Source organism: Marmota marmota, unplaced genomic scaffold, assembly GCF_001458135.2.
Source record: "Marmota marmota marmota unplaced genomic scaffold, marMar, whole genome shotgun sequence".
Lineage (NCBI taxonomy): Eukaryota > Metazoa > Chordata > Mammalia > Rodentia > Sciuridae > Marmota > Marmota marmota.
The window spans coordinates 350,711-360,083 of record NW_026000058.1 but is presented as its reverse complement, the minus strand read 5'-3'; the positions used below and the strand labels follow the sequence as shown (position 1 = coordinate 360,083).

The 9,373-nt window shown below is 45.8% G+C and overlaps 1 non-coding gene across 1 annotated transcript; it reads right to left on the bottom strand.

The window, feature by feature from the left end:
* Positions 1-4,856: 4,856 nt before the first annotated feature.
* Positions 4,857-4,992, bottom strand: LOC125619920. The gene has a single exon (XR_007351483.1). It is a non-coding gene; the product is annotated as a small nucleolar RNA ACA64 (small nucleolar RNA).
* Between the last annotated feature and the right edge of the window lie 4,381 nt (positions 4,993-9,373).

Sequence of the window (9,373 nt, the reverse complement as noted above, 5' to 3'; positions counted from 1 at the left end):
GCGCCGTCCTCTGCCCCCGCCGCCCCCCAGCCGACTCCCCTCCCACGACCCGCTCTCCGTCACCTGCTGCCCTTCTCCTGGGTCGGGCCAGGTGTCCCGCGACAGCGACCTGGATGCCTCCTCGCCTTCCTCCTTCCTCCCACGACCCGCCAGCTCTCCCCCTCCTCCCCCACGGCTCTCCCCTGGCTGCAGCCTTCCGCAGCCCTCGGCTCACCTCCCTGACGCTGGCGCGCGGGCTCTGCTCCTTCTTTCTCCCTCCTGCCGACACGGGCCGCCGTGGCTTTCCGGCCACCACACCGCCGCCCTCCTCGGACCCCGCGGGCTGCCCCTGGTGGACGACGTGGCCGGTCTCTGCTGTTCCCTTTCGGCTTCCAAGGGCTCCGCGGTCCAGGTGGTGGACGGCGTTTCTGTTAATTTCCTGGGTGACCTCACCTAGTTTCGTGGTTTTAAAACGTCATTTCCATGCTATCGACTCCATATTTGTCATCAGCCCAGACATTTCTCTTGAGCTCCCGAATCTCGTACCCACTGGCTACTCAACATCTGAGTGTTTCACAGGCATCTCCAATCTGACAAGCTGATATGGGGACCTTACCTCGTGAATGCTGTGGTCCCCTGGCCACCCTGCTTCAGGACAGACCCTCCTCCCTCAAGACCCTCTAGAAGTTTCCTTCAGCTGCAGGAAGCCATCTTGTTGGAGCTGCCATCCTCCTCTGGACAACTCTTGCCCCATGCCTGGTCAATGGGGGGGGGTCCCCTGGCTTATGTTCCTCCCTCCAGGCTTATCAGTCTTGTGTTCTGTTATTTCATGTGTACACATTTAGGGCTGGCTACATCTTCTTTAAAATGGACATTTTTATCATTATCAATGCCCTTCTTTGTTCCTGGTTATGTGTCTTACTCTGAAGTGCACTTGGTTTCTCTTTAGCTAGTTTAGTGATGTGAAACAATGAATTTCACATTTGGCCTCAGTTATCATTTTTTGCATTTAATTCTCTTCTTTTTCATTCAGGGCCTCTTTGGACATACCTTCTCTATGAAGTTTCTAAAGCAGATTAATTTCCTCTGGTGTACGGAGTGTTCTTGGAATCTCTCTTACCATTTCCGTCAGGCTGTTACCTGGATATCCAATATGATTATTTGTTCAATGTCATTGAAAGCTAATCAGGCATTTCCCCACCAAGAGTGGTAGGTAGTCCAGAATAGAATAATTAGAAGACTGACAGTTCTATGGTATGAGAGACTTTGCAAATATCCTTCTTTGCTGAGTGTTGCAAAAAAGAAAGAAAGAAAGAAAACTCGATCCACAAAATACTTATTCACAAAGATTCATGGGAGTCTCATTCGTAATATCACCAAACTGAAAATGACTCAAGTTCCCATCAACAAGATGAACTGAAGGACACATTGTGGCACATTGACATAATGGAATACCAACAACATTAAAAAGTTACCAGTTGTGGATATGCAGAATCTTAAAGACCTTTGGTCAGACTTGGGAGAGTTCTATTTACATGTCCATCTTCACTGGTTGCAAAGACCAAGCAAGTCATAAAGGGCCATGGGGTGAGGGAAGGAGAAGCTATATTAAAACAGCAAGAATGCCCTCTTGGAGGAAGGCACATTTGATACGTGATCTAGAGAATGAGGCAGTCATAGGAAGAGCTGGGGAAAAGACCTCAGGCTAAAGGAGTAACAATCGCAGAGTCCTTGAGGCAGGAGAAGTTTCACTTTGCTGGTGAGAGACCCCTGTGGCTGAAACAGAAGAGCAGAGTAGGAAGGCCTATGGGAACTGGGGGGAGTAGCAGGAGGTAAGGCCGCAGGGAGGCAGGACAGCTCATGGGTAACGCCACAACCAGGGCCAGGGGGGCACTCCTAAAAAGCCACTCGGTTGGAGCTGTTATACTGAAATGTATATTGCATGTTTTTTGAGAAGACATTTCCATTATTTGAAAAGTTTCCTCTTTCTAGTCAATCTTCCCCATCCTCAAACCCAGGCAACGATTTCATATTTCTGTCACCATAGACTGGAATACACACACACACGGAGGAATCTGGTGCTCTGGACTAGGTGGAATGTGGGTATCTCCAAACACTGATACAGAGTGTTTCTCTCCCTGGTACACACAGCTATATACAAACGTAAGCCCCAAAGCCACACCCCAGTAACCGGCTCCTCCAGCCACACCTGCCTCCAGGTACCACTCAGTTAACCCCACCAGGGGACAATTCACTGACTGGGTTAAGGCTCTCACAACCCAATCATTTCTCTGTGTCCTCTACTCTGTACCATTGGTCTACCAGTCTGTTTTGGTGCCAATGCCATGCTGTTTTTGTTACTATTGCTCTGTAGTATAGTTTAAGGTCTGGTGTAGTGATGCCCCCTGCTTCACTCTTCCTGCTAAGGATTGCTGTAGCTATTCTGGGTCTCTTATCTTAGCAGATGAATTTCGTGATTGCTTTTTTTGTTTCTATGAGGAATGTCATTGGGATTTTGATTGGAATTGCATTAAATCTGTAGAGCGCTTTTGGTAGTATGGTCATTTTGATAAAATATTAATTCTGCCTATCCTAGAGCGAGGTAGATCTTTCCATCTTCTAAGGCCTTCTTTGATTTCTTTCTTTAGGGTTCTGGAATTTTCATTGTATAGATCTTTCACCTCTTTTGTGAAGTTGATTCCCAAGTATTTTATTTTATTTTATTTTTTTGAGGCTATTATAAATGGGGTAGTTTTCTTCATTTCCCTCTCAGAGGATTTGTCACTGATATACAGAAATGCCTTTGATTTATGGGTTTTGGTTTTCTATCCTGCCACTTTGCTGAATTCTTACTAGGTCTAGAAGTTTTCTGGTGGAGCTTTTTGGGTCTTCCAAGTATAGAATCATACTTCAGGAAATAGAGCTAATTTAAGTTCTTCTTTTCCTATATGTATCTCTTCAATTTCTTTGCCTGTCTTATTGCTCTTTGTCAGTATTTTATTAAGAAGTTTTGCATCTATGTGCATCAGAAACATTGGCCTGAAGTTCTCTTTGTCTGGTTTTGGTATCAGAGTGATACTAGCTTCATAGAATGAATGTGGAAGGCTCCCTCCTTTTCTATTTCATGGAATAGTCATTTTTTTAATTTACTGCCTATGCTTTTCAGGACTTACCCAAATAACCACTGGCAATGTCTGAAGAGTTTCTCACACGCTCTTCTCCTGTAGTTTAATAGTGTCGAGCCTTCCATTGATACTTCTGGTCCGTGTTGAGCTGGTTTCTGTGTAGGCTGAAGAGCAGTGGGGTCTCAGTCTTCCACCTGGGATAGCCTGTTTCCCCAGCGTCGTTTCCTGAAGGGACTCTTCCTTCTCCGATCTATGTTTTGGCACTGCTGTGAATCAGCGGTCTGTGGACGAGGGGGTTTGTTCTGGGATCTCTGGTATGTTGCAGTGGTCTGTGTTTTAGTGCAGTGTCATGCTGTTTGGGTTATCATAGCTTTGGAGAGTGTGTTCAAGTCAGGGATTGGGATGCTAAGAGCTTTGTTCTTTTTGCTCAAGATTGCTTTGTTTATTCAGGATTTTTTGTGCTTCTATATGTATTTGATGATTTTTTTTTCTAATTCTATGAAGTCATTTGTATTTAAATGGGAATTTTATGGAATCTGCACACCACTTTGGGAAGTATGGACATTTTAACAATGTAATTGTTCCAGTCCACGAATATGGGCATTCATTCATTCATTCATTCTGCTTTTTGTGTGTGTGCTTTCTTCCATTTTTTGATCAGTGTTGTACTTTTCCCCCATAGAAGTCTTTCTATTCCTGGGTCAATTTTATTTTCACATATTTTATTTTTATAGTTATTATGAATGGTATTGCTATCATATTTTTTCTCAGCAAGTTCATTATTGCTGTATAAAATGCTGTAGATTTTTGTTTGCTGATTTTGTGTTCTGTAGCCCTACTGAATTTGCTTATCAGTGCTAAGATTCTTTTGGTAGAGTTTTTAGATTTTTCCAGTTTTTAGTTTTTTTTAGAGTCATATCATCTTCCCACAGGGATTTTATTTATTCTCTTCTTATTAGTATGCTTTTTATTTCTTTCTCTTATCTAATTTTCCAGCCAAAACTTCTAGTACATGTTGAATAACAGGGGTGAGTAGGCACATTTCATCTGGTTCTAGATCTTGGAGAACATGTTTTTCAATTTTCCCCATTCAACATCATTTTGGCTACCTGGTAGAAAACTATTTGAGATAACATTGAGTAGAATCAGAAAAACCGAAGGGTGAGCACTGGGGGAATCCCAGTAAGAACTGTTTGTGGGTAGGCCCAGTTTGTGGTGGGTAGATGAGATGGTCTTCAGAAATATGGGATTCAGTCACATAGACTTAATGTTAAGTGTGGTTTGGCAATTGGTCAAAGATGAATAGGAGGTCAGATGGAGGGCAGGAAGGATCAATGGTTCTATTTTTAACATGGTAGATATCTGACGCCTATTAGACACCTAAGAGGATGCTAAGTAGGCTCTCCAATCTGTAAGTCTTAAGCTCAAGAGAGACGTGTAGACTAGAAATGTAAAACTGAGAGCTGTCAGCAGGTGGGTCTGTAGGAATTGGTAAGGCACTAAGGCCCTCATAAGGGCGTGGTGAGTGGCTGATACTTGACATCCCTCTCTTAGGGGAAGTCCTTCCTCCCCTCCTTCCTTCAAGTTACACAGCTTTATTTAGAAGACAAGGACAATCCACCACCCAGCCCGCCCACTCCCAAGGTCCTGGCCACATGGACCTTGAGCTCAGGACAGATGGGCATCCTGCAGAGGAAAGATGGAGTCAGAAGTCTGAGTCCAGAGGCCAGACCATGAGACCAGCCCAACTTATGCTGTTGGGGCCCGGGTTTTGCCTCCCACAAAGTGCAGTGTGTCACTGGTGAGCTGAGGCCCTTGGAGACTCCGGGTGCTGGGTCTCACCTGCAGTCACGGCCATGATCAAAGCCAGAGGTAATTTCCAACCAATGCCTGGCGTGTGGTAGATTTCTTAGTTTATTAAGTAAATATTTAACCCAGGAAGATGAAAGTCAGGTAGCGATTGGTCTTATGTATGTAGAATGTTCATTGCAGAATAGGTGGACATGCAGCAGATGTTCAAAAATCTCAAGTTAGTGAGGAGATAAAACATTGGAGTGCAAGAGCAGAACTGTCCCCCCCCCACCCCCCGTGGTCGTTATGATGAATGTATCCCCAGGAGAGTCTCCGGTGAATAATCAAGAAGATGAGGCAGAACAATCTCTGTAGGTTGGGTGGTCAGGAAAATCCCGCGATGATCAATTTATTGACATCTATTTGATTTTTTTATTTCAAATGATGTTGTAAAACAACAACGAGGAGAAAAAAATAAAAAGGAACTATAATGAAAACGTACAGAGAGCACCCCAAGTGAGTTTGAGCGCTGATGGGTTCTGTCACACAAATCTGGTGGCAAATCAGCCTGGACTGTGGAGGTAGGTGTGCAAGGTGCCTTCAGGAAGACCACCTCACAGGTGGCCCGGCACCTCCCCTGTGGGTTCCGTGGCTGAGAGGGTAAGAATGAATGCACGCGGACCAAGTTCAAGTCTACGGAGGTCCTCCTACTGTGGAGAGCTCATTCCCAACAGCTATGCAAACCCCTCCTCTTAGCATTACCTTCACTGTGTTACTTAAATTTATTTATGTAAATGTTACTTTATTATCATGAATGTAGACATTTATGAGCAAAAGTCATGCAAAAAGATGCTTGAATGATTCATTTAGATGTACTTCATTGTATTCTCATTTTCTTTCCTTCTCTCTCCCGTCCCTTCACTTACTCTTTTTTTGTTTCTCTATTTTTATCCAAACATGTACTTATATCTTCACAAAATAGAGATCTTACTCTGTAGAGTTCTGTACCTTTTAAAAACTAATATCACAGCACAAACATTTCCCCGTAGCTTTTATTATATTGAAATGTATAATTTCCAATGGCTGTGTAATATTCCATTATGTAGAAATACATGAGAAATGTCTAATTAATCCCATATTGTTGAACGTGAGGTCGTATTCATGTTTCTGCTTTGTAGAACGACTGTGATGGGCGTCTTTGGTATGATTATATACACTACTTCTCTATTTTAGATAAATGCTCGGAATCTGTGTTTTTGACAGGTTTCTTGAGAATTCTTTTTTGAGGAAACATTTTTCCCTTTGTATAGGCTTTATCTTTCTTAATGATGCGATATCTCTTTTCAGAATACATAAGTTCTTAGAAATTTTGATCAACCAGTTAGTTTTAGGCCGATTACTTTTGATATGTTATATTTTGGACAGTAAATACCTGCCCCAGCTCACGTGTTGAAGCTTGGTCCTCAGCACTTCTGGGGAGCGGTGGACCCCTTAGGGCTAAGGCCCAGTGGGAGGGAGCAGGCATCGAGGGGTGCCCTTGGGAGGCATCGAGGAGCTCCCCTTCCTCCTTCCTGGTTCCCACCAGGTGAGCAGCCTTGCTGAACCATGCCCCCTCTGCACCATGAAGTTCTGCCTCATCACAGCCTGGGAAACAGGTGAAGTGACTGTGGACTGAAACCGTGAGCCAAAGTGGTGGAGCAGATCTGCTTACTTCTTCATTGCCAGGAAGCAGAGAGAGGGAGGAAGAGAGAGGAAGAATGGATAAGGGGACTTATGTTCCCTTAATTTGGTTTTCTCAGGTATTTTGTCACAGTGACAGACAATTGACTAACAGAGAAAACTGGTACCAAGAAGTGGGGATCGTTGCTGTGACTATACCTGATCATGTGGCTTATTAGCCTTTGGAACTGGTTTGCACAGGGGACTTGAAAGGTTTGGGGAAGCAGGATAGAAAAAAACCTTAGCCTGCCGTAAGTGGAACTTAAGGGGAATGCTGGTGGAGGTCAGAAGACCAGAGTGCGGGTAGGAATTCAGACAGTAAAGGCCATGCTCACGAGGCCTCAGTTGGAAATCAGGACCCTACCGGAGGCAGGGACCATTCGTGTTGCATTCTGGCAAAGAACGTGTATGCATTTTGTCCTTGCCCTGAAGTTTCGAGGGAGCTGAGTTTCAAGGGGATGGATTAATTAACCTGGTGGGGAAGATTTCAAAGTGGTACAGAATTCAGGCTGAGACATGAGTGTTGTCGTCTGCCTTTAGATTAACCGTGAGAATGGGGTACAAAAGAAGAGTGGGAAGATTAGAAAAGCTTGCAGTTTTGCCAGAAAGGAAGCTTGGGTGAAATTGCTGGCACGGAGGTACAGTTGTAAAAGAGGTCGGAGCCGTTAGAAAGAGGTCAAGCGCTTGTCCCGAGATGGGAAGAAAGCTGTCTGAGGGCATCTTGGGAATCAGTAAGAATGCCTTTCCCTCCCAGGCTGAAAGTCTGAAAGTGCAAACCTGTCCTTCGAGAAGAGAGAGCCTGGGCGTCCTGCTCTACAGGCCACCCCACGCAGAGGTCACTGCCACCACAGCTCAAGCAGGCCTGGTGACTGTTGCTGCTGTCAGCAGACGGGGACGTTGCTCCCGTGGTATTGGTTGTGTAGACAGGCGGAATGCAGGAGTTGTGGGTCACAGAAGCTTCTACCGAGCTTCCAAAAGGCAGTCTTGGAGGCTAGGAGGTATGTGGCAGGGCCGGAGTCCCTCCAGCAGCCCTCAGAGGGTGACGCGGGAAGCTGTGAGAGCGAATCAGCGCAGGCGGCTGCAGGAGGTCAGAGGTCCGGGAAGGGGGAGTGTCTGCTGAGGACAGGGGCAGAGAGTGGTCAGGCGGGCCGCAGCTGTCGAGGTCATGGGGGGCGCTGCCCAAGCCCGTTGGCGCTCCCGTCGTGCCACGGAGTGTCCGGATGCAGGAGTGGAGCTAGAGCGTTCAGCCTGGTCCCTGCTGGGTCTCAGTCTTCTTTGGTCTGACCTTCCTCCCCTCTCCCCGTGCTGCGAGGCTTCCCTCTGCCTGTTCCGTTGTGGTTGGAGGCATACACCTTGTCTGGGTGTGTATGGGGCTCACAGCTAGGAGCTGTCCTTGAGTCTCAGAGGAGACTTTGGACTTGAAATTTTGAACAGTGCTGGAACTGTGAGACTTGGGGACCCCTGGAGATGGACCAGATGCATTTTGCAGTCAGCTGGACATGAGCCTTGGGCTTCAGCAGTGGAATGTTGTATTTTGGATTGTCACTGTCCCTGAAAAGATCATGTGTTAAAGGCTTGGTCTCCAGCTGTCGGCACTACTGGGGGGTGGTGGAATTTGGACAGGAGGTGGGGTGTAGTTTGAGGACGTGGATGATTGACAGTGAGTCCTTGCAGAGTGTGTCGGGCTCCCTGCCCCTTATCCATTCTTCCTCTCTCTTCCTCCCTCTCTCTGCTTCCTGGCAATGAAGAAGTAAGCAGATCTGCTCCACCAGGCCTTCCCCACAGAGATTGTTCTGCCTGATATACGTCTCCAGCAAGGAGCCAAGTGCCTATGCGCCGCAGTCCGGCTGCAGCAAAATAACCGGGGGGTGACGAACAACTTGTGTAGATTGATACAGCAGGAGTGGGAGCCGTTTATTGCAGGACAGGAGCAGTATTTATACATTCCACACAGCTTATCTAATTAGCATAAACTAGATACATCAGTCAACCAATCAGGAATCTCTACACCTAATGGCTCGGTTTTGTTACTTCTCAAACCACTCCCTCTGACATTTTGCCAGGCACCATCCAGACTTGTTTACGAACTCTAACATTCCCCTGGCAAAATGCCAGGTGTTACTTTGACTTGTTTACAGACTCTAACACCTATGGACTGGGAAGTTGTCAAATTGTGAACAGGAACAAATCTTTCCTCTTTGAGGTCATTTTCCTCAGGTGTTTTGTCACGGTGATGCAAAGGTGACTAACGGGATGTATTTCCTCATTGATATAAAACTGGTACCAACAAAAATTTTTTTACCCAAGTATTTTATACTTCTCTTGGAACAATCTAGATGATCACCAATTTCCTACAAGTTTATTCATTTACATCTTGAACTGATATTGGACTCTCCCCCGTATATCTCTTCTAGATTTAGAGCCAATGAGGGGTAACGGGTCAAATGGACTTTGACACCCTAGTAGATTCTTATCTTGGCTTTGCCACTGTGATTCTGGGTGAGAAATCTGTCCTTCGGGGTTCCGTTTATTCATGTGAATGATAAAGATAATCTCTATCACATAATTTTGGAGAATTAGATTATGTATCAGTTCATGTAGACCTCTCTCTCTCTCTCTCTCTCTCTCTCTCTCTCTCTCTTTTGTGGACTGGGGATTCAACCCAGGGCTTCATGAAGGCTGGTCAAGTGCCCACCACTGAGCCGCACCCCGCCCCACACAGGTCTCTTAAAGCACAAGCCGCCGTCTCTGTTCCACTG